Raw genomic sequence first — 25,833 nt, 5'->3', positions numbered from 1 at the left:
AGCAGCTCCGTTTCAAAAAAAAAAAAAAAAAAAGGAATTCAACCTAGGTTTTTTTGTTTTTGTTTTAATTTTCATAGGTTATTGGGAGCAGGTCGTGTTTGGTTACATGAGTAAGTTCTTTAGTGGTAATTTGTGAGATTTTGGTGCACCCATCCCCTGAGCAGTATACACACTGCACACAATTTGTAGTCTTTTATCCCTCACCCCCTTCCCATCCTTTCCTCCTGAGTCCCCAAAGTCCATTGTGTCATTCTCATGCTTTTGTATCCTCTTAGCTTAGCTCCCACTTATGAGTGAGAACATACTATATTCAGTTTTCCATTCCTGAGTTACTTCACTTAGAATAATTGTCTCCAGTCTCATCCAGGTCACTGCGAATACTATTGATTCATTCCTTTTTATGGCTGAGTAGTATCCCATTATGTATATATACCACAGTTTCTTTATCCACTCATTGATTGATGGGCATTTGGGTTGGTTCCACGTTTTTGCAATTGCGAATTCTGCTGCTATAAACATGCATGGGCAAATACCTTTTTGTATAATGACTTCTTTTCTTCTGGGTAGATAACCAGTACTGGGATTGCTGGATCAAATGGTAGTTCTACTTTTTGTTCTTTAAGGAGTCTTCACACTGTTTTCCACAGTGGTTGTACTAGTTTACATTCCCGCCAGTGGTGTAGAAGTGTTCGCTGTTCACTGGATCCATGCCAACATCTATTTTTTTTATTATGGCCATTCTTGCAGGAGTAGGGTGATACTGCATCGTGGTTTTGATTTGCAGTATCATTATGATGTTGAGCATTTTTTCATATGTTTATTGGCTATTTGTACATCTTTTGAGAATTGTCCATTCATGTCCTTAGCCCACTTTTTGATGGGATTGTTTGTTTTTTTCTTGTTAATTTGTTTGAGTTTGTTGTAGATTCTGGATATTAGTCCTTTGTCAGATGTATAGATTGTGAAGATTTTCTCCCACTCTGTGGGTAGGAATTCGACCTAAGTTCTAATGGCACAAGTACTAAGTCATTACTGTTAAACTACTTTGAAGCAACTTAACCTCCTTGAGCCTCTCTTAGATTCATTCGAAATCTAAAATTCGGATTATAAAAAGCATGAAAGGAAAATGTATCTTGGGGTCCCCAAATCACTAAGCTAAAGGGAAAAGTCAAGCTGGGAACTCCTTAGGGCCAATCTGCCTTCTATTCTATTCAGGGTCACCCCTCTGCTCACTGAGGTAAATGCATATCTGATTGCCTTTTTTGGACAGACTAATCAGAAACTGAAAAGAATGCAACAATTAGTCTCTTATCTACCTATGACCTGGAAGCCACCTTCCCGCTTGGAGTCTTTCTGCTTTTTGCTTAGAGTTGTCCCACCTTTCCAGGCCAAACCAATGTTCATCTTGCATATGTTGATTGATGTCTCATGTCTCCCTAGAATGTACAAAACCAAACTGTGCTCTGACCGCCTTGGGCACGTGTTGTCAGGACCTCCTGAGGCAGTGTCATAGGCACACATCCTCAACCTTGGAAAAATAAACTTTCTAAATTGACTGAAACCTGTCTCAGATTTTCGGGGTTCACAAGAGAATATTTTAAAGTTATATAACATATATAGATTATGGCCGAGCACAGTGGCTCACGCCTGTAATCCCAGCACTTTGGGAGGCCAAGGCAGGTGGATCACCTGAGGTCAGGAGTTTGAGACAAGCCTGGCCAACATGGTGAAAACCCTACTAAAAATACAAAAATTAGCCAGGTGTGGTGGCAGGTGCCTGTAATCCCAGCTACTTGGGAGGCTGAGGCAGGAGAATCACTTGAACCCGGGAGGTGGAGGTTGCAGTGAGCCAAGATTGCGCCATTGCACTCCAGCCTGGGGGAAAAGAATGAGACTTGGTCTCAAAAAATAAAATAAATAAATTAGGCCTGGCACAGTGGCTCACACCTGTAATCCCAGCACTTTGGGAGGCCAAGACGGGCAGATCACTTGAGGTCAGGAGTTCGTGACCAGCCTGGACAATATGAATAAACCCTGTCTCTACAAAAATATAAAAATTAGCCGGGTATGGTGGTGTGCACCTGTAATCCCAGCTACTCAGGAGGCTGAGGCACGCAAATCTATATATGAAGATATATATATATACACACACACACATATATATATGTGTATATATATATGGTTATATATATGTGTATATATACACATATATATATGGTTAGTTTGTTCATTTTATTACTGTACTGTAGAGATTTCCCCTTTAAAAATATATATTTCCATAGACAGAAAGACAAGGGGCTTTCTTTCTTTTTTTTTTCTTTTGTTACAATGAATAAAGCAGAGTAATCTTTAAAAAATATAATAATCTAAATTTTATTTCTGGTAGTAATCTTTTGACTACTCATCTCAATTTGTTGCTATTAAGGAAGTCATTTTAACCTTTTGACTATATATTTAATAGGTGAATGTGAATGCCTAATTATAGAATTATAATATACTTAGCATTCATCTGACATTCGCTAAGAATTCAACTTACCCTCAAAGTTGAATTCTTAGTTTTGTTCTTAGCTTTCTCTTTTGTCTGCAGTCTTTGCCTGAGTTACCATAGCTGCTTCTTGAGCCTCCTGTCTACCTGATACAAATGACTCCCAGATCTGACCTTGCGCCAACATTTCTCCTGCACACCAATCTCCGTTTCTTTCTATTTTCTGTACATCTCTACCTGGATGTCCATCTATCACCTTCAATACAGTTTTACTAGAAAACAGTCACTATCTTTCTCCCATTAAACTTGTTTCTTCTACTAAATTCCCCGTTTTTATTCAGAGAACAAACATCTTCCCTGTCTCTTGTTCTTAGGGCCTCAGAGCTAATACTCCCATGTGTTTTCTAGGCTCTGTAGTCAATCAACTGCTGACTCTTCACTGTGTTACTACCGTGTTTCTCTTGACATCTACACTCATGGAATCATGGTATGGTAACTGCCTTCTGCTTTCAATTTTATTGCCAACATTCTAGAATAAGATTATCATTCTTTCTTATTTGGTAGCCCTAACCTGACCTCCCTGCTCTAGTCTCCTTCAATTCCAATTCAGTCTTTAAAAAATATTTTTAATTTATTTTTTCATTACAAAAGTGATGCATGTTCAATGTAGAAAATATCAAAAACAAAGATAAACAAAATATCTTTATACCCAAAGATAATCACTGTTAATATTTTTGGTTTATATTCTTTCAATTCCTTTTCTGTGATGTGTGCACAATATTTTTAAACAAAATGTTCTTAGTCCAGCCTGTATATTACTCCAGGCAACTACAGTATTATTCTTAAAGATGAAATCTAATTGAAAATGTTTTCATCAGTAGAAAAAAAGCTTAAAAACCTTTCTGTGGTATTAAAGTTCCTTGACAGTCTAGACCTGATAGACTGTTGCACCTTTGTTTCCCAAATCTGCAGAATAGACATTTAAGTAATATGCCATTTCCTAATATGCTGCAACCTCCAATTCTTTGTGCACACCGTTTCCTATAAAAAATTCTGCCTGTTCTGGCCGGGTGCAGTGGCTCAAGCCTGTAATCCCAGCACTTTGGGAGGCCGAGGTGGGTGGATCACGAGGTCAGGAGATCGAGACCATCCTGGCTAACACGTGAAACCCCGTCTCTACTAAAAAAATACAAAAATTAGCCGGGAGCGGTGGCGGGCGCCTGTAGTCCCAGCTACTCGGGAGGCTGAGGCAGGAGAATGGCGTGAACCCGGGAGGTGGAGCTTGCAGTGAGCTGAGATCTGGCCACTGCACTCCAGCCTGGGGGACAGAGCGAGACTCCGTCTCAAAAAAAAAAAAATTCTGCCTGTTCTTTTTTTTTTTTTTTTTTTGAGACCAAGTCTCGCTCTGTCACCAGGCTGGAGTGCAGTGGCGCAGTCTCGACTGACTGCAACCTGTGCCTCCCAAGTTCAAGCGATTCTCCTGTCTCAGCCTCCCAAGTAGCTGGGACTACAGGTGTGCACCACTACACCCAATTAATTTTTGTATTTTTAGGAGAGACGGGTTTTCACCATGTTGGCCAGGATGGTCTCGATCTCTTAACCTCGTGATCTGCCCGCCTCGGCCTCCCAAAGTGCTGGAATTACAGGTGTGAGCCACTGCGCTTGGCCAATTCTGCTTGTTCTTTACAGAACAATCAAAATACTGTCTCTTCCATTAAAGCATTAATCGGCCGGGCGCGGTGGCTCACGCTTGTAATCCCAGCACTTTGGGAGGCCAGAGCGGGCAGATCACCTGAGGTTGGGAATTTGAGACCAGCCTGGTCAACATGGAGGAACCCTGTCTCTACTAAAAATGCAAAATTAGCCAGGCGTGGTGGCGCATGCTTGTAATCCCAGCTACTTGGGTGGCTGAGGCAGGAGAATTGCTTGCACCCGGGAGGTGGAGGTTGCGGTGAGCTGGGATCACGCCATTGCACTCCAGCCTGTGCAACAAGAGCAAAACTCCATCTCAAATAAATAAATAAATAAAGCTTTCATCACCTACCCATCTCCATCCCCTGCTTCTTAGAGAGAGAGAAATGCTCCCTATTTTGAACTTTCATAGTACTTGCAACACTCACTGGTTCTAGGTAATGAGTTTCTGGTGAATACATATCCGTATTTTATGTATGCATTTTATGTGTTCTATATCTTTCAGCACCTAACACAATATCTTAAGCATAGCAGATATTCAATAAATGTTGAAAGAATGAATGAATATGTGAGCACTGCTTTAGCTACTGTACCTCTTATAAAACTCATGAGAAGGATAATATTTTGTAGATATAGAAGAAGCTTAAACAGGTTATAAAACTTACTCAGGCTGCAGGGAAATGAGACAGAATTAGACACTGGAACACTGTAAATCCAACTTTGTCACTTATCCTTTGAGCTGTGCTGTGACTCTTGATCATTAATAAGTTATATATAGTGTGGTTGCCTATTGCTTGAACACTATCCTGTTTGGGATAGGTGCAAGCCAGTGTTCTTCCTTCTGCTGTGGAAACAGCGAAAGGAGTACAGGTCAATATTCCATCTTCAGTTACTTGGCAACTTGCATGCGGGCATGTGACTTTGGTCAATCAGATACTCCCACCCAGAACTTTGAATCTTGCAAGCTCAGGGCACAGCAGAGATTATTGTGGCAGTTGTGAAGATGATAAGAGTCCAATAGAGCAGAATCGAGTGATGATGGCATCAACAGCATCCTAAGCAAATGACGTGACCTTGATTGTGCCTTTCCTCCCTAGGGGCCTGCCCATTTTTTGAGCTTCCCGATTCATTCTATGAGATATCTTAAGAATACATTTATTTTCTGCCTAAGTTAGCCAGGGTTGATTTCTATTATTTGCAAATAAAAACAGTAACAGTGATGATTTTCATTAGTACTTACAGTGGAACAGCCTCATCAGTACATTTCAATGAACTTCCACAACATAAGATGAAATTCTATAGTAAGGGAACTACCAATGCCAAAAGGCATAGGAGTGATAGCAGTTCACTGGAATCACAGCGGGAAATGCCAAGGTAATTCTCTATAACTTTTTAAATAACAATGTGTATTATATCAATGTGATCAAGTAAGATTAGATTCACATCTAGCAGAGGTTTTGTTCTGTACCTACTACATACTTGGAGTATATTATCTCATTTAATCCTCACAACATTTGATGGATTTCTACCAAAAGAGGTTATAGAGGTTTGGCAGAAAACAGAATGGAATATACTCTACACATAAGAAGAGCTTTTAGAATTCCTCACCAATACCCATTTATACTGGTTATCTGAAAGAGTGAGTGGTTTGTATGCCCAGGTTTCTGTAGATCAAGAAAGCTGTTAGAAAACATTCCATTTTTGTTTTTACTAAACTCTAACTGAAATTTAGCATTTTCTATAATTATAAATGTTGGCAACAAACCACAAGAGTATTAGCAATACCTGTAACTTTGTCACCAATACAAATCACAAATATTTTATATCACATTAGTTGTTACATGTACATAAAAATATTTCTTATGCTCATCATTCATTGAAATTATTGTAGTTATTAGACTCCTATCTCTTATTACTAAATGCATTAATAAAGCAGCACATATATTACTATGTGACAAATTTGCTTTTTAATTTTAATTTTATTTATTTATTTATTTCGTTTTTTTGAGACAGAGTCTCGCTCTTGTTGCCCAGGCCAGAGTACAGTGGTGCAATCTTGGCTCGCTGCAGCCTCAGCCTCCTGAGTATCTGGGATTTACACGTACCCGCCACCACGCCTGGCTATTTTTGTACTTTTAGTAGAGACAGGGTTTCGCCATGTTGGCCAAGCTGGTCTCGAACTCCTGACCTCAGGTGATTCGCCTGCCTCAGCCTCCCAAAGTACTCGGATTACAGGCATGAACCACTGCGCCTGGATGCTTTTTAATATTTTTATAACTTTATTTCATTATAACTAGTTGCCTTCATAATTCTAAGTGGTTAATTTTTTCATGTAAAACGTTATTCTGAGAAGGTGTCAGTAGGCATCCTTGAACTGCCAGAGAGGTCAATGTGACATCAAAGGTGACAAATCCCTTTTATAGGGCCAACTATAACAAACCCACAACCAGCATCATACTGAGCAGGTAAAAGCCAAAGCATTCCCCTTGAAAACCAGAACGAGACCCTATCAGCACTCCTATTCAACATAGCACTGGAAGTCCTGACCAGAGAAGTCAGGCAAAAGAAAGAAATAGAAGGTATCCAAATAGGAAGAGAGAAAGTCAAACTATCCCTGTTTGCAGGCAACATGATTCTATACCTAGAAAACCGCATAGTCTCTGCCCAAATGCTCTTTGATCTAATAAATAACTTCAGCAGTTTCGGGATACAAAATCAATGTAGAAAAATCAGTAACATTCCTATATATCAAGAGCATCCAAGCCGAGAGCCAAATGAAGAATGCAATCCCATTCAAAATAGCCACAAAAAGAATAAAATACCTAGGAATACAGCTAACCGGGGAGGTGAAAGATCTCTGCAATGAGAACTAGTAAACACTGCTTAAAGAAATCAGAGATGACAAAAACAAATGGAAAAACATTTCATGCTCATGGATAGGAAGACTTAATATTGTTAAAATGGCCATACTGCCCAAAGCAATTTACAGATTCAGTGCTATTCCTGTCAAACTACCAATGACATTTTCCACAGAATTAGAAACTGCTATTTTAAAATTAATATGCAACCAAACGAGACCTTGAAAAGCCAAAGTAATTCTAAGCAAAAAGAACAAAACTAGAAGCATCACGTTACCTGTTACCAGACTTCAAACTATACTGCAAGGATATAGTAACCAAAAGAACATGGTACCCGTACAAAAACAGACACATAGACCAGTGGAACAGAACAGAGTGCCCAGAAATAATGCCGCACACCTGCAACCATCTGATCTTTGACCAAGTCGACAGAAACAAGCAATAGGGGATGGATTTCCTATTCAATAAATAATACTGGGATAACTGGCTAGCCATATGCAGAAGACTGAAACTGGACCCCTTCCTTACACCATATACAAAAATCACACCAGGCACAGTGGTTCACACCTGTAATCCCAGCACTTTGGAAGGCCGAGGCAGGTGGGTCACTTGAGATCAGGAGTTCTAGACCAGCATGGCCAATGTGGCGAAACCCTGTCTCTACTTAAAATACAAAAATTCGCTGGACGTAGTGGTGCACGCCTGTAGTCCCAGCTACTTGGGAAGCTGAGGCAGGAGAATCACTTGAACCCGGGAGATGGAGGTTGCAGTGAGCCGAGATGGCGCCACTGCACTCCAGCCTGGCGACAGAGCGAGACTATATCTCAAAAAAAAAAAAAAAAAAAAAATGCCAGGCTCATGCCTATAATCCCAGCACTTTGGGAGGCCAAGGCAGGTGGATCACGAGGTCAGGGGTTCAAGACCAGCTTGGCCAACATAGTGAAACCCCATCTCTACTAAAAATACAAAAAAATTAGCCGGACATGGTGGTGGGTGCCTGTAATCCCAGCTACTCAGGAGGCTGAGGCAGGAAAATTGCTTGAACCCCAGGAGGCGGAGATTGCAGTGAGCGGAGATCAAGCCACTGTACTCCAGCCTGGGTGACAGTGCAAGACTCTGTCTCAAAAGCAAAAATAAAAACAAAAGTTAGCCGGGCATGGTGTTGCATGCTTGTAACCCCAGCTACTTAGGAGGCTGAGACAGGAGAATCACTTGAACCCCAGAGGCAGAGGTTGCAGTGAGCCAAGATTGCACCACTGCACTCCAGCTTGGGTGACAGAGTGAGACTCCCTCTCAAAAAAATCAACTCAAGATAGATTAAAGACTTACATATAAAACCTAAAACTATAAAAACACCGGAAGGTAACCTGGGAAATACCATTCTGGATATAGGACCTGGCAAAGATTACGTGATGAAGATACCTAAAGCAATTGCAACAAAAATAAAAATTGACCAATTTAGACTTAATTAAACTACAGAGCTTCTGTACAGCAAAAGAAACTATCAACCGAATAAACATCCTACAGTATGAGAGAAAATGTTTGCAAGCTATGCATCCAATAAAGATCTATTAACAATATCCAGAATCTATAAGGAACTCAAATCAACAAGCAAAAAGCAATCCCATTAAAAAGTGGGCAAAGGACATGAACAGACACTTTTCAAAAGAAGACATGCACACAACCAACAAGCATAGGAAAAAATGCTCAACATCACTAATCATTAGAGAAATACAAATCAAAACCACAATGAGATGCCATCTCACACCAATCAGAATGACTGTTGGTGGCTCACACCTGTAATCCTAGCACTCTGGGAGACCAAGGCAGGCAGATCGCCTGAGGTGATCGAGAGGACAGGAGTTCGAAACCAACCTGGCCAACATGGTGAAACCCTGTCTCTACTAAAAATATAAAAATTTGCTGAGTGTGGTGGCGCACACCTGTAATCCCAGCTACTCAAGAGGCTGAGGCAGGAGAATCTCTTGAACCCAGGAGGTGGAGGTTGTGGTGAGCTAAGACTGTGCCACTGCACTCCAGCCTGGGCGACAAAGCAAGACTCCATCTCAAAAAATAAAAATAAAAATAAAAAATGGCAGATGCTGGCAAGGTTGCAGAAAAAAGGGAACATGTATACACTGCTGCTGGGAATGTAAATTAGTTCAGTCATTGTGAAAAGCAGTTTGGCGACTTCTCAACTCAAAGCAGAATTACCATTTGACTCAGCAATCCCATTATTGGTTATTTACCTAAAGGAATATAAATCATTCTACTATAAAGACTCATGTACCCGTATGCTCATTGCAGCACTTTTCAGAATAACAAAGACATGGAATCAACCTAAATGCCCATCAGCAGTGGACTACATAAAGAAAATGTGGTACGTATACACCATGGAATACTATGCAGCCATAAAAAGAATGAGATCATGTCCTTTACAGCAACATGGATGGAGCTGGAAGCCATTTAGTAAATGAACTAACACAGGAACAGAAAACGAAATACTGCATGTTCTCACTTATAAGTGAGAGCTAAATACTGAGTACACATGGATACAAAGAAGGGAATCACAGACACCAGGGCCTACTTGAGGTTGGAAAGAAGGAGGAGGGTGAAGATCAAAAAACTGCCATATTGGGTACTATGCTTATTACCTGGGTGGTGAAATAATCTGTACACCAAACCCCCATGCAATGTGCCTATATAACAAACCTGCACATGTACCTCTGAACTTAAAATAAATGGGTTTTTTTGTTGTTTTTTGTTTTTTGTTTTTTGTTTTGAGATGGAGTCTGGCTCTGTCACCCAGGCTGGAGTGCAGTGGCATCATCTCAGCTCACTGCAAGCTCCGCCTCCCGGGTTCACACCATTCTCCTGTCTCAGCCTCCCGAGTAGCTGGGACTACAGGTGCCCGCCACCAGGCCCAGCTAATTTTTTTGTATTTCTTAGTAGAGATGAGATTTCATCATGTTAGCCAGGATGGTCTCGATCTCCTGACCTCGTGATCCGCCCACCTCGGCCTCCCAAAGTGTTGGGATTACAGGCACAAGCCACCACTCCCAGCCCTAAAATAAATATTAGAAAATAAATTCAAATTCTACTTTTTTAATTGCTGGGTGAAAAAAAAATCCCTTTTATAAATAGGCTTTTGGGGTGGGGGCAGGTTTGACTTGCTCAGTGGTTCCCAAACTTGACTGTGTGTGAAAATTACTTTAAAGAGTTTTGTAAACAAAACTACAAACACTGGAATTTTCAAGGGTAATTAGAGTTGAATGCAGTTTTGGCCTTGGGTGTTGACCGTTGTACCCAGCCACCTTGGGTAAGATAAGATTCTATTCCCTAGTGTTTTCAAGTAAATCTATAGACCCCTGGGAACTTAAAGGTGTGAAAATAGGTCTAAAAGTTCTCCACAAGTTTTTAATGTTATGTTTTCATTTTGATGATGATCTTTTAAAAAATACATGATGGGCCCAGGCATGGTGGCTCACGCCTGTAATCCCAGCACTTTGATCATGAAGTCTGGAGTTTGAGACCAGCCTGGCCAATATGGTGACACCTCGTCTCTACTTAAAAATTCAAAAATTAGCTGGGCATGGTGGTGCACACCTGTACTCCCAGCTACTCGGGAGGCTGAGGCAGAAGAATCGCTTGAACCAAGGAGGCAGAGGTTGCAGTGAGCCGAGATCGCGCCACTGCACTCCAGCCTGGGCAACAGAGCAAGATGCCGTCTAAAAAAATAAATAAATACATGGAGGATCATCTGGATAACCACATTATCACTAAAGAGTCCTGTGGTTTGCTGTGTTTGTGTTTACCATAATGCCAAGTGGTACCACTTGAATTGTCTTAGACAAATGAGAAAAGAATAGAAACGGAAGTGGAATTAATGTGTAACTGTTAAACTTGCACCTTGTGAAGGCCAGATGATACCAAGCCAGGTTATACAAATGAAGTATTCCTAGGAGTACAGGTACAGAAAAGTGGTCTAATGGTGAGTGAGCATGCCATACTGAAACATAAGAAACACAGTAGAATGGGCCATATTTGTTTTGGAAGTTATTGTATCAACAAAATAATAACATCTGTACTATCAAAGCAATTGTTGAGTTTGATTTGGAGAGAGGTTGTGAATTTGTTTCATATAAGTTGTATAAAAGCCATAAGAGGTTTATTACAGTTTTGTTTGTTTGAGACCGAGTCTCTCACTCTGTTGCCCAGGCTGGAGTACAGTGGCATGATCTCAGCTCACTACAACCTCCATCTCCTGGGTTCAAGTGATTCTCCTGCCTCAGTCTCCTGAGTAGCTGGGACTATAGGCGTGAGCCCACCATGCCCAGCTAATTTTTGTATTTTTAGTAGAGACGGGGTTTTACCATTTTAGCCAGGCTGGTCTTGAACTCCTGACCTCAGGTGATCCACCCGCCTTGGCCTCCCAAAGTGCTGGGATTACAGGCGTGAGCCACTGCGCCCAGCCTATTACAGTGTTATAAATGGGCAGTTTCATCTTTCGGTAGCTCGGGCCCTAAGGCTTGGAGTCATCTTTGACTCCTCTCTTTCTTTCATATTCCAATCAAAGCAGCAAAGCCCATTTGGTTGTTCCTTCTCAGTTATTCTGGAATTCAACCAATTCTTATTACCTCTACCACCAGCACCTTGGTGCTGGCTGCCATCATTTCTTTCTGAGAGTTTTGCAATGGCTTCTTTCCGGTCTCAGTGTTTTTAACCTTGCTTCTGTACAGTCTGTTTCCCACAGAATAGTCAGAGTGATCCTTTTAAACACAGAAGTGGCATCTCTCATGAAATGCTTCCCCTCTCACTTATAATAAAATCCAAAATCTTCATCCTGTTATGAAAGGCCCTATCTTTTCTCCTAGTACATCCCCATTGTTCACTTTCCCTTACCCATGCTGGCCTTCTGGCGTTTTCTGGAGTACACAAAACAATCTTGCTATTCCCTCTGCCTGTACCACTCTTCCTTGCCAGGACCTTCAGGGCATACTCCTTCACTTCCTTCATCCTTCAGGTCTCTGCTCAAGTATTACCTTATCAGAGAGCTCTATCCTGCCTGCTGGCCCTGTTTCATTTTATATTTCTCTTTATATTTATTAATACTTCCTGTATAAATATTTATATCTCTCTCTACTAGAATATAAGCTGTATGAGAACAGGAAAGAACCCACAGCCTTGTTCAGTGCTGGACGAATATTAGGTACTTAATAAATATTTGCCAAATGAATGATACATGAATAAATGAGTAAAGTAAATGACTTAAAGTGACTTAAGAAAATGTTAGGGATCTGTGAGGATTTTTAAAATAAGAGATATGAATGATTATTAATCATGTTTGAGAATTCGTGAGAGCAAATTACTGTGTATTACAGTTACACAAAGTTTTCACATTATGTATTCAATACATAACAGAATATTGGGGCATAAGATTGAATAATGGGCCGGGTGCGGTGGCTCACGCCTGTAATCCCAGCACTTTGGGAGGCTGAGGTGGGTGAATCACAAAGTCAGGAGATTGAGACCATCCTGGCTAACATGGTGAAACCCCACCTCTACTAAAAATACAACAAATTAGCTGGGCGTGGTGGCAGGTGCCTATAGTCCCAGCAACTTGGGAGGCTGAGGCAGAAGAATGGTGTGAACCCGGGAGTCAGAGCTTGCAGTGAGCTGAGATGGTGCCACTGCACTCCAGCCTGGGTGACAGAGCAAGACTCCGTCTCAAAAAAAAAAAAGACTGAATAATGGGGCAGCCGAGCACAATAGCTCATGCCTGTAATCCCAGCACTTTGGAAGGCTGAGGCAGGAGGATTGCTTGACCCAGCCTGGGCAACGTAGCAAGACCCTATCTCTACAAAAAATAAGTTAGCTGGGCATGGTGGCACATGCCTGTAGTCCCAGCTAATTGGGAGGCTGAGACAAGAGGGCTGCTTGAACCCCAGAGGTTGAGGCTACAGTGAACTGTGATCACACCACTGCACTCCAGCTTGGGTGATAGAGTAATACCCTGTCTCTCTAAAACATAAAACATTTTTTAAAATGAAAAAAAAAAGTTATAGTGCAAAATGAAGATTTTAAAAACCTAGCCAAATATTTTAGAATAATTTGGGATTTATATAGACACATCACCACCATTTTTATACTGGTCTTAATTTTCAGATTCATGTGAGGTGCCATTTTTTCTGAAGTAGATGCATAATTGATTTCAAATTGCTGGCCTCATATCAAAGTATCAGACAGAACAAAGATATTCAGTGTTGCTGGACGTGGTGGCTCACGCCTGTAATTCCAGCACTTTGGGAGGCGAGGAGTTTGAGACCAGCCTGGCCAACATGGTAAAACCCCGTCTCTACTAAAAAAAAAAAAATGTACGGGGTGTGGTGGCATGTGCCTGTAGTCCCAGATACTTGGGACGTTGAGGCACTAGACTCTCTGGAACCTGAGAGGCAGAGGTTGTAGAGAGCTGACATGGTGTCACTGTATTCCAGCCTAGGCAACAGAACGAGACTGTCTTAAAAAAAAATAAAAAAGATATTCAGTGTTAAATTTAAGAGATCCAATGGGGCCTCTACTTTCCCGTCTGTCTCTTATCCTAAACCTCTTTTTTTTTAAGGGAAGAAGAAAATAATACTCCATGAGAAATCAAAATAATTGCTCAAAAGCAATACATAAAGTCTTAAAGAGTGACTAGAAGAATCTTCATATAATGTCAGTTGACCCAGGAGTAGCCTGAAGGTTATCATTATTATGATCCTCAAAACCCCAGCTACTTCTGCATTATTTGCCAAGTAGAAATTAGATGATCACTATGGTCCTTTTTCAGCTCTTAAATGTGAGGATGTATGTTCACAGTTGTGCTATAGAATCATAGTGGCATAAAAAGCAACTATCATCTAGTTTCATTTTCAACGTGAAAGTACCTTAAAAGCAGTTTTCTTACCTCAGGATAATAGTTAAATATTAGTGGCAAACAGGAACAACAACTAAAACAAAATTTGCTAGTTTTTTTTTTTTTTTTTTTTTGGACAATTCTCTTCAAGTCTTATGGGAAGTCATGTGGAAGGAAGCAGGGGAAGAAACCAAATAATCAACTAGTCCTAACTATGTGACTTCGACTGTGGAGCATGTTTCAGAGCTTTGTACCAGCTTCATCTAAGGCTCTATACTTAATTTTAAGTGAGAAATTTATTTATTTATTTATTTATTTGGAGACAAAGTCTTGCTCTGTCACCCAGGCTGGAATGCAATGTCACTATCTTGGCTCACTGTAAACTCCACCTCCTGGGTTCAAGCTGTTCTCATGTCTCAGCCTCCTGAGTAGCTGGAATTCCAAGCATGCGCCACCATGCCCAGCTAATTTTTTGTATTTTTAGTAGAGACAGGTTTTACCATGTTGGCCAGGCTGGTCTTGAACTGCTAACATCAAGTGATCTACCTGCCTCGGCCTCCCAAAATGCTGAGATTACAGGCATGAGCCACCATGCCTGACCAATTTTTTTTTTTTTTTTTTTTTTTTTTTTTTTTTGAGACGGAGTCTCACTCTGTCGCCCAGGCTGGAGTGCAGTGGTGCCGATCTTGGCTCACTGCAACCTCTGCCTCTGGGGTTCAGGCGATTCTCCTGCCTCAGCCTCCCAAGTAGCTGGGACTGCAGGCATGTGCCACCATGACGGCTAATTTTTTGTATTTTTAGTAGAGATGGGGTTTCACCATGTTAGCCAGGATGGTCTGGATCTCCTGACCTCAAGTGATCCACCCGCCTCAGACTCCCAAAGTGCTGGGATTACAGGCATGAGCCACTGTGCTGGCCCTGTTTTTTTCTTAAACAGGCCCTCAAATTTGTTTACTCTGCAGTCCCATAAGAACCGAATCTAGCACCATATATTTAAGTGTTCTGAGTTCCTTGGGAGGAATAGTAACAGAAGTTCAATCTTACATTAAATTTAAAATTTTCTTGATTGCCCTCCAAAATAATAAAGTATGACTTAGGGCAGCATGATTCAAGAGAATGTTTCCTGTAATGGAAAATCAGAAGTCCTGGATTTTTTTTTTTTTTTTCAGACAGGGTTTTACTTTGTCACCCAGGTTGGAGTGCAGTGGCACAATCTCAGCTCACTGTAGCCTCAGCTTCCTGGACTCAAGCAGTCCTCCCACCTCAACACCCAAGTAGCTGGGACTACAGGCACGTGCTACCACGCCCAGCTAATTATTTTGTATTTTATTTCATAGAGACGGGGGTCTCACTGTGTTGCCCAGGCTGTTCTCGAACTCCTGGACTCAAGCAACACTCCCATCTCGGCCTCCCAAAGTACCAGGATTACAGGCGTGATCCACTGCACCTAGCCAGAAGTCCGGGATTTTAATTTGGGGATAACGCTGCCACATAGGTGTGATGTGATGCTTCACTTTTCTGAGATTGAATATAAAAAGAAAGGAGTTGAAATGGTGTATCTTTAAAATTCTTTCCAGTATGAAACATTCTAATTCTTATTTACTTTATTAATACTGAAATATTGTGGAGTTTTCAAATTCACTGGCTCCAGGATAGTGCTGCTAGAGAAAAACATTGTTGAGAAGAACATTATTGTTGAGAAAAACATTGAAACACAACTAAGATCTTCCATGAGTCATCTTTCTTGAAGTTTCTGGGAACGGAAAAATTATTTAAAATATTTATATTTCCACTCTATCAAGTGTTTCTTCCTTTCTTTCTTCCTTTCTTCCTTTCTTTCTTTCTCTCTTTTTTTTTTTTTATTATTATTATACTTTAAGTTCTAGGGTACATGTGCACAACGTGCAGGTTTGTTACATACGTATACATGTGCCATGTTGGTGTGCTACACCCATTAACTCATTTTCTTTCTTTCTTTTCTTTCTTTCTTTCTTTCTTTCTTTCTTTCTTTCTTTCTTTCTTTCTTTCTTTCTTTCTTTCTTTCTTTTCTTTTCTTTTCTTTCTCTCTCTCTCTCTCTCTCTCTCTCTCTCTCTCTCTCTCTCTCTTTCTCTTTCTCTTTCTCTTTCTCTTTCTTTCCCTCTCTTTTTCTTTCTCATTTTTTTTTTTGATAGAGTCTTGCCCTGTTGCCCAGGCTGGAGTGCAGTGGCGTGAGTGACTCGGCTCACTGCAACCTCTGCCTCCTGGGCTCAAGTGATTCTCATGCCTCAGCCTCCCAAGTAGCTGGGACTACAGGCATGCGCCACCATTCTTTCTTATACTAAGTTAGAATGTCTGTGAGAAATAATTTACTTGATTACCATTGTTAGAAGGTTTCCATTTCGGCCGGGCGCGGTGGCTCAAGCCTGTAATCCCAGCACTTTGGGAGGCCGAGACAGGCGGATCACGAGGTCAGGAGATCGAGACCATCCTGGCAAACACGGTGAAACCCCGTCTCTATTAAATACAAAAAAAAACTAGCCAGGCGAGGTGGCGGGCGCCTGTAGTCCCAGCTACTCGGGAGGCTGAGGCCGGAGAATGGCGTGAACCCGGGAGGCGGAGCTTGCAGTGAGCTGAGATCCGGCCACTGCACTCCAGCCTGGGTGACAGAGCGAGACTCCGTCTCAAAAAAAAAAAAAAAAAAAGGTTTCCATTTCTTAGAATAAAGAAGTGTTTGTGAAGATAATTATTTCAATTGCACATCCTCCAAGCTAGTTGGATTGTTTATTTGGCCCAAGGGTCTAAAACCTGAAATACTACATTCTTGGCGCAGTTCTACATTCTCACTATAAATGTAATACTTGAGGTTGCAGGAGGTCAAGGAAGAGGGAAAAACTTATTTTATGCCTGTTATTTCATCTTATCCTCTTAGAAGAAAAAATATTCTTGTTTATCTTTTGGGGAAAGGATTAATTTGAATGATCATTTTAATTCTAAGATTGAAATGGAAAAGGAAAGGTGATTTCATCAGATTTTTATGGAATATCCGCTACTTAAAGAAGCCGTAGGGCCCAGCATGTCCACTCATAGGTATATGCTCAAGAAAAATGAAAACATATATCCGCATAAAAACTTATACATGAACAATTCTAGTAGCACTATTCATAATGGCCAAAAGGTAAAGCAGTCCAAATGTCCATCACCTGATAAATGGATAAAATGTGATATATCCATACAATGGAATATTATCTGGCAATAAAAAGAAATACTGATTCATGCTATGCATTGGATTTGAAAACATGCTGAGTGGAAAAAGCCAGTCATGAAAGACCACATATTGTTTGATTCTGTTTATATGAAATTCCCAGAACAAGGAAATCTATAAAGATGGAAAGTATGTTAGTAAATTGCTTAGGAATGGAGGAAATGGGGTGGGGCGAGGGTGGGGTAATAGCTAAAGGGTATGGTTTTGTGTGTGTATGTATGGTGATGAAAATGTTCTAAAAATAACTGGTTGGTAATGGTTGTACATATCTGTGAATATGCTAAAAACCATTGAATTGTACACTTTAAATGGGTGGAGTATATGTAGGTGAATTATATTTCAATAATGCTGTTTTTATTTTTAAAAATGTCAGGGGTTACAATGATTAATCCAAATGTGGACTTAGACAATTATCCTCTGAAGAAGCACTTGCCATCCAGTTTTAGAGTACTATGTGTGTTGAAAACTGAAGCAAAGGGAGAAAATAGTAGGTTTTATAGAGGTGACATTGAGCTGGACTGTGAGAATAGTTGGGATTTGGGCCTTATAAGCAGAGGAAACAACTTGGACAAAGACCAAGTGAGAAATGAAATACAAAGTATATATAAAAATGTAACTGAATGGAATTTATTTTTTCCTGATTTTATGAAGTTTAAAAATTTAGGTTAGACTAGTGGTTTGAAGCCAGCTTTCAATGTTCATTAGGTAAAGTTATTATTATTATTATTCTTTATCCCATAGGAAGCAGTGAGAATTTTGAAGGATTTTGAGCAGAGCTATGATATTATCTGAACCATGCTTTAGAAAGATGATTATGGTAATAGTGTTTTTCGAATTCCAGAACAGATAGAGGCTGTAAGAGGAGAAGAAAAGGAGACAGCATATGATGCCAGAGAAATGGAAAAACAGGCCAAAAGAAATATTTGAAGCAGAAATTGGGGATTAATTGAATGTAAGGGACAGGGAAAGAGAACAGTGTTAATGGGAGGTATATGTGAGCCATTTAGGGGAGAAGCCAAATAGATATTTGAAAATACGGGACTGGGGCTTGGAATAATTGTCAGTACTGGCTAGTGACACAGTATTACTTAAAACCATTAAATGGGCAGAAATTAAGATAGCAGCTTGCAGTCACACAGGGGACTTGGGAAATCCTTAGAGGAACACATTCATTTAGACATCAGAGAGAAGAGGAAGTGTAACCAGAATAATTTGGAAAAACAGAAGACAGTTTCATGGGATCCAAGAGACATTTATGAAGAAGGAAGTGGGGGTAGTAAAATGGAAGAAAATTGAAAATATCCTTTAGGTTTAATGGATGAACTTCAGGAATACTGTCTTCAGCCTCAATAGCAATGCAATATTGTAGCAGAAAAGCAAACAAAGAAAAGATAAAACTGAGAAGGCTTAATTCCTAGAAGTCTTAGATAATTTTAGAACATATATAGAGCTTGGCAACCAAAGATGAAGAGAGTATGCATGCATTTTAAGAAAATTATGTAAAAGTGGGCCGGGCGCACTGGCTCACGCCTGTAATCCCAGCACTTTGGAAGACCAAGGCAGGTGGATCATCTCAAGTAAGAAGTTCGAGACCAGCCTGGCCAATATAACAAAACCCCATCTCTACTAAAAATGCAAAATTAGGCGTGGTGGTGCACGCCTGTAATCCCAGCTACTTGGAAGGCTGAGGCAGGAGAATCGCTTGAACCCGGAAGGCAGAGGTTGCAGTGAGCCGAGATTGTATCACTGCACTCCAGCCTGAGTCTCAAAAAAAAAAAAAAAAAAAATGACAGAGAAAGAAAATTAATTATGTAAGAAGAGTTAGTAACTAGAGAGAGGATAATTAGCCCGGCATGGTGGCACGAGCCTGTCGTTCCAGCTACTCAGGAGGCTGAGGCATGAGAATCGTTTGAACCTGGGAAGGTTGCAGTGAGCTGAAATCTTGCCACCGCGCTCCAGCCTGGGCGACAGAGCCAGACTCTGTCTCAAAAAATAAAAAAAGAAAGGGGAGAGGGAGAGAGAGAAAGAAAGAAGGGAGGGAGGGAGGAAGGGAGGGAAAGAAAGAAAAAAACTATTTTATAGGAATGAATGTTTCCTGATTTGTAAGATACCTTATTTGAAACTACCTTCTTTTTTCTGAGATGGAGTTTTGCTCTTGTTGCCAGGCTGGAGTGCAATGGTGTGATCTCAGCTCACTGCAACCTCCACCTCCCAGGTTCAAGTGATTCTCCTGCCTCAGCTGCCCGAGTAGCTGGGATTACAGGCATGCACCACCACACCCGGCTAATTTTGTATTTTTAGTAGAGACGGGGTTTCTCCACGTTGGTCAGGCTGGTCTCGAACTCCTGACCTCAGGTGATCCACCCACCTTGGCCTCCCAAAGTGCTAGGATTACAGACGTGAGCCACCGCACCCGGCTGAAACTACTTTCTTAGAAATTTAGCAACTGGTGTTCATATGATGTCATAAGGAATATTTTAGTTTATTGGTGCTATAGTCAGACTACATTAGCAAAGTAGACATGCAAACATTGCAGTGATTGATTGGTTAGTGGTTAGGTAAAATGTGATGCTGAATTCAAGCAAGTTTTAGCTACCAATTAATCTAAAGCATTCCACAGCCACAGAATCAGAAGGAGTAACAAAAATAATGAAAACGTTCAGTTTATAAGTATAGGCATGAGACAAGAGTGGGATATTCTCAGCAAGAAAAATGTGAAAACGGAAGTCCATAGTTTTTTTCTAGTTTTTTCCTGTAAGGCCTTCATCTACAATGCTAGTCAAGCTTCTAAAAATTATTCCAATAGATGTAGGTTTTAAATTGTTATATTCTTTGACCCAATAATTCTACTTCTAGAAAGCCATTCTCAAGAAAGCCCCCAAAATGTAGATAAGTAATAGGCACCAAGATCTTCCAGACACGATAATTTTCAATAGTTCAACACAAGGTTGAAAATAGCCTTGGTTTCTGATTGTGGAGAAATGTTGTGAATGAATTACAGCTCTTCCATACGACAGACATTAAGCAGTCATTAAAATGACCTTTGTGAACAGTATTTGGTGACATGGCAAAATAGTCATAGGGTTAGATAAAAGAGGTGAACTATGAAATTATACATATAATGTGATCTCAGCTGCATTTTAAAAATGCAGGCAGAAATAAATACGTGCATGGAGAAAAGTATGCCAGATTGTTAATGGAGTTTTGCTTGGATAGGATTATGGATTTTTTTTCTTCCCTTTGTGTGTGTGTGTGTGTGTGTGTGTGTGAGATGGAGTCTCACTCTGTCACCAAGGCTGGAGTGCGGTGGTGCGATCTTGGCTCACTGCAACCTCTGCCTCCCGGGTTCAAGCGATTCTCCTGCCTCAGCCTTGTGGGTAGCTGGGATTACAGGTGCCAGATTTTTTTCTTAATAGTGTGTATTTCCCAGGTTTTTACATTGGGCATGTACTTCTTTAATAGATAGTTTAAAAATAATCATGCTCATGCCTGTAATCCCAGCACTTTGGGAGGCCAAGGTGGGTGGATCACTTGAGATCAGGAGTTCAAGACCAGCCTGGCCAACATGGTGAAACCCCGTCTCTACTAAAAATACAAACATTAGCCAGGCATAGTGGCAGACGCCTATAATCCCAGCTACTCGGGAGACTGAGGCAGGAGAATTGCTTGAACCTGGGAGGTGGAGGTTGCAGTGAGCTGAGATCACACCACTGCACTCCAGCCTGGGCAACAGAGCGAGTCTCCATCTCAAAAAAAAAAAAAATCATCATCATCATCACCTGGAAAATGTGGAAGATTGGTTATAGGAGAGCCTAGGAAAGGAAAGGTAGAGTAATCAATGCAAATCATCATGTCTATTGGAAAAGCAATTCAAAATAGAAGCCTAACTGACAGAGAATCGGTAGCATTACCGCATGCTATCAGATTAGTGCTGTCTACGGGTAGCCTCTATTAGGTTACCCTGGACACAAACAAACCAGTGGAAGCCTCAATATAGATTCTTAAATCTAACAACACATTTGTTTCCCAGATACTGCCTGTGGAAGAGTAGTTTGCGTCTTGTAGAGCATCTTACCTTTTAAATTTGCCATCCACAAACAGATGAAGATAAAATTTTAACTTTGTAATATTACATTTGTAAATATGTAAAACTACCACATGAGCAATTATTGATTCTTTAATTTTGCTGGTAATTATGTATTTTGTTCTTCTTTTTCCGCAGGTTGCATCATAAATACAAAGGACTGAAGTTATAAAAGAGAAAAAAGAAGATTGCTGCTAAAATGAATCTGAGCAAGATAGAATATTTGCCACACACAAAAAGGTATTGTCTATACAACTTAGCTTTCTCCTAAGAAATGGAAAAAAATAACATTTTCTGGGTTTTTGGATGAATTTTTATCTTTGAAAGAAAAATAAAAGGGAAAGTAAAAAATTAATAAAATTGGGATAAAATATTCTTTTGTAAAAATCTTTGGCCAGGCGTGGTGGCTCACGCCTGTAATCCCAGCACTTCGGGAGGCCAAGGCGGGTGGATCACCTGAGGTCAGGAGTTCGAGACCAGCCTGATCAAAATGAAGAAGGCCTGTCTCTACTAAAAATGCAAAAAAAAAAAATTAGCCGGGCATGGTGGCGCATGTCTGTAGTCCTAGCTACTGGGGAGGCTGAGGCAGGAGAATCTCTTGAACCCAGGAGGTAGAGGTTGCGGTGAGCCGAGATCATGCATTGCACTCCAGCCTGGGCAACAAGAGCGAAACTCTGTCTCAAAAAAAATAAATAAAAATAAATAAAAATAATAATCTTTGAGCTTCTATTTATTTCCTAAATTTTTTTTTCTTCTCAGTTATAGTTTACAATATGGAGAATTATTTGGTTAAAAAAATGAGCTTACTTAAACTTTCTTGATTCCTATTGTCAAATTATTTTCTGGAAATATATATATTATGATTTTTTTTTGCAGTACTTTATAGTTAGATTTGAAATTACCTAAAAGGTTTTGTATCACTTCTTCTAATTACAGAAGTAATAGACTTTGCAAAAAAATTTTTTAGAAAATACATAGAAACAAAAAGAAGGAAATAAAAAATTACCCAAAATTTCAACACCTAATTTCAGATAAAACACAAGCTACAAAGAAACCCAAACTTATAGGTCAAAGAAGTCACATTTCCCATATGCACTGTCGTATTCCTTCTGTGCTTTCCCTAATTATGCCTCGCCTCTTTTGCTAAAACAAAACAAACAAACAAGAAACTGCCTTGTAGGAATTCCCAAAAGTGTATTACTAGGTCAAAGGGCATACCCATCCTATTCTTCAAGCAATGTATAAAAAACTATTTCCTTACACCCTTACCAAAAATATCTTTTTTCCTCTTATTTTGCCAATTTGGTCGGTGAAATGAGGTGTCATATTATTTCCGTTTTTACTTATTTGATCATTAGTGAAGTTACGTGTTTCATATTTTAAATGGACACTCCTGGTTGGTTTTTTTTTTTTTAATTTCCTACCTGTCTCTTTTGAGTTTGTAGGTAAGTGTATGTGTGTGTGTGTTTACCTCTCTGATATTCAGAATAGCTTTTTTATTTTTCTTCCTGAGACAGTGTTTCATTCTGTCACCCAGGCTGGAGTGGAGTGGTGGCGCAATCTCAGCTCACTACAACCTCCGCCTCCTGGGTTCAAGCAATTCTCCTGCCTCACCTCCTGAGTGGCTAGGATTACAGGCGAGCGCCACCACGCCCAGCTAATTTTTGTATTTTTAATAGAGACGAGGTTTCACTATGTTGGCCAGGTTGTTCTCGAACTCCTGACCCCGTGATCTGTCCTCCTCAGCCTCCCAAAGTGCTGGGATTACAGATGTGAGCCACTGCGCCTGGCCCCGAATAGCTTTTAACTGGCAAATATTTTGCAAAAATTTTCTCTACTTCTTTTAACTTCTTTTTTTTTTTTTTTAATTTTGAGACGGAGTCTCGCTCTGTTTCCCAGTCCAGAGTGAAGTGGCACAATGATGGCTCACTGCAACCTCTGCCTCCCGGGTTAAAGGAATTCTCCCACTTTAGGCTCCCAAGTAGCTGGGATTACAGGCATGTGCCACCACACCCAGCTGATTTTTGTGTTTTTAGTAGAGACAGGGTTTCACAATGTTGGCAAGGCTGGCCTGGAACTCCTGACCTCAAATGATCCGCCTGCTTCTGCCTCCCAAGTGCTGGGATTACAAGCATGATCTACCACACCAAGACTCATTTCAATTTGGTACATTACATCTTTCTACAACAATAATGTGAACATATTTAAAGAGCATAATTTGTTTTAACAGGTATATTCTGTGAAACCACCAACATAGTGGAAATAAACATATCCACTATCACTCCCAAAAAGCTTCATCATGCCCCTTTTTAACCCCTCCTACCTACTCCTTTTTACCTGCCATCGCCACCCGCATCCCCCAGGTAACATTTGATGTGATTTCTATCTCTTTAAATTAGTTTGCAGTTTCTAGAATTCCATATAAGTGAAATCATAAAGTATGTACTATTTTTTGTCTGACTTCTTTTACACGGCATAATTATTTTGAGATTCATTCATATTGTAGTGTATATCTGTAGTTTATTTCATTGCTGAGTTACAGTCCATTGTATGTATCACAGATTATCCATTTATTTGTTGAGGTACATTTGGGTTGTTTCCAATTTTGGCTATTAAAGCTACTGTGAACATTTGCATACAGGGCTTTGTATTGACATATGCTTTCATTTTTCTTGGGTAAATACTTGAGTATAATGGCTACATCATATGATAGGTGTATGTTTAACTTTTTAAGAAACTGCCCAGTGTTTTCCAAAGTGTTTCACCATTTTACGTTCCCACCAGCAGTGTATGAAAGTTACAGTCACTCCATATGTTAATGGCTAACATTAAAAAGACTGAGTTTTGAGACAGAGTTTCGCTCTTGTTGCCCAGGCTGGAGTGCAATGGCGCAATCTTGGCTCACTGCAACCTCTACCTCCCGGGTTCAAGCGATTCTCCTACCTCAGCCTCCCGAGTAGCTGGGATTACAGGCGCTCACTACCACACACGGCTAATTTATGTATTGTGGTAGGGATGAGGTTTCACCATGTTGGCCAGACTGGTTTTGAACTCCAGACCTCAGGTGATCTGCCCGCCTCTCATGGGTTTTAATTTGCATCTCCCTAATGAGTAGTGATAGTATGCATCTTTCTTTTGCTATCCATCCATCTCACTTGGTAAAGTGCTTGTGTTCAAATCTTTTGTCCATTAAAAAAATTGGGTTTTCTTATTCTCTTATTATTAAGTTTTGACAATTCTTTATGTTTTCTGGATCCAGGGGTCCCATTATGAGACATAATTTGCAAAGATTTTCTCCCAATATGTTGCTTGTCTTTTGATTTTCTCAAATATCTTTCAAAAAGCAGACATTGTTAATTTATGAATTTTTCCTTTGATGGATTGTGCTTTGGGTTATTAACTAAGAAATTTTCATCTAACCCGGGGTCACAAATATTTTCTCCTGTACCTTCTTCTAAAAGTTTTATTATTGTAGATTTACCTTTAATTCTATAACCTATTTGGAGTCAGTTTTTATACAGGTTGTTAGTATGGACCAAATATATCTGTTTTCTTGCATATTTGGATGCAATTGTTCCAGTACCATTCACTGAAGACAATTATTTCTTCATTGGATTGCCTTTGTACTTCTACCAAATCTCAGCTGTCCATAAATATGTGGGTCTACTTCTGGGCTTCCTATTCCATTGCACTGATTAATTTGTCTATCTCTGTGCCAGTATTGCACGGTCTTGATAACTGTAACTTTATAATAAAGTTTGAGATTATTTTATGCCAGCTCTCCGACTTTGTCCTCCTTTTTCAAAGTTGCTTTGGTTATTCTGGGTCCTTTGAATTCTCATACGAATTTTAGATTAAACTTCTCAACTTCTGTTTCTAAAGAAAAATGTTGAGTCTTCTGATTTATAAACACTGTATATCCCTTCATTGTGTCTTTATGTCATTATTATTTTGTCATTTTCAGTGTACAGTTTTTATATATCCTTTGTTGGATTTATCCCTAAGTATTTCCCCTTTTTTTTTTCTTTTTGAGATGGAGTCTTGCTCTGTCACCCAGACTGGAGTGCAGTGACACGATCTCAGCTCACTACAAACCAGTTTCAAGTGATTCTGCTGCCTCAGCCTCCCAAGTAACTGGGATTACAGGCGTGTGACACCACACCTGGCTAATTTTTGTATTTTTAGTGGAGACAGGGTTTCACCATGTTGGCCAGGCTGGTCTCGAACTCCTGACCTCAAATGATCCACCCACCTCAGCCTCCCAAAGTGCTGGGATTATAGGCGTGAGCCACTGTACCCGGCCCTATTTCACATTTTTTATGCTACTATGATATTTAAATTTGATTTTCTTTTTCCTTTTTTTTTGAGATGGAGTCTCGCCCTGTTGCCCCAGCTGGAGTGCAGTGGCACGATCTCAGCTCTCTGCAACCTCCACCTCCCAGATTCAAGCAGTTCTCTGCCTCAGGCTCCCAAGTAGCTGGGACTACAGACACCCACCACCATGCCTGGCTAATTATTTGTACTTTTAATAGAGATGGAGTTTCACCATCTTGGCCAGGCTGGTCATGAACTCCTGA

General features: G+C 40.3%; 1 protein-coding gene across 6 annotated transcripts in view; it reads left to right on the top strand.

The window, feature by feature from the left end:
• Positions 1-25,833, top strand: part of TAOK3 (TAO kinase 3) — a 232,875-nt gene that overhangs the window by 89,461 nt on the left and 117,581 nt on the right. For all 6 annotated transcript variants that reach the window (XM_005572369.4, XM_005572368.5, XM_015431618.4 and 3 more), the window contains exon 2: positions 21,395-21,496. The gene's annotated coding sequence lies outside the window, so the exon portion shown is untranslated. The remainder of the gene's footprint in view (positions 1-21,394; positions 21,497-25,833) is intronic.

The sequence above is a fragment of the Macaca fascicularis genome, chromosome 11 (genome assembly GCF_037993035.2).
Source record: "Macaca fascicularis isolate 582-1 chromosome 11, T2T-MFA8v1.1".
Classification (NCBI taxonomy): domain Eukaryota; kingdom Metazoa; phylum Chordata; class Mammalia; order Primates; family Cercopithecidae; genus Macaca; species Macaca fascicularis.
The sequence above is the reverse complement of the archived record's forward strand: the minus strand, read 5'-3'. Positions and strand labels throughout refer to the sequence as shown.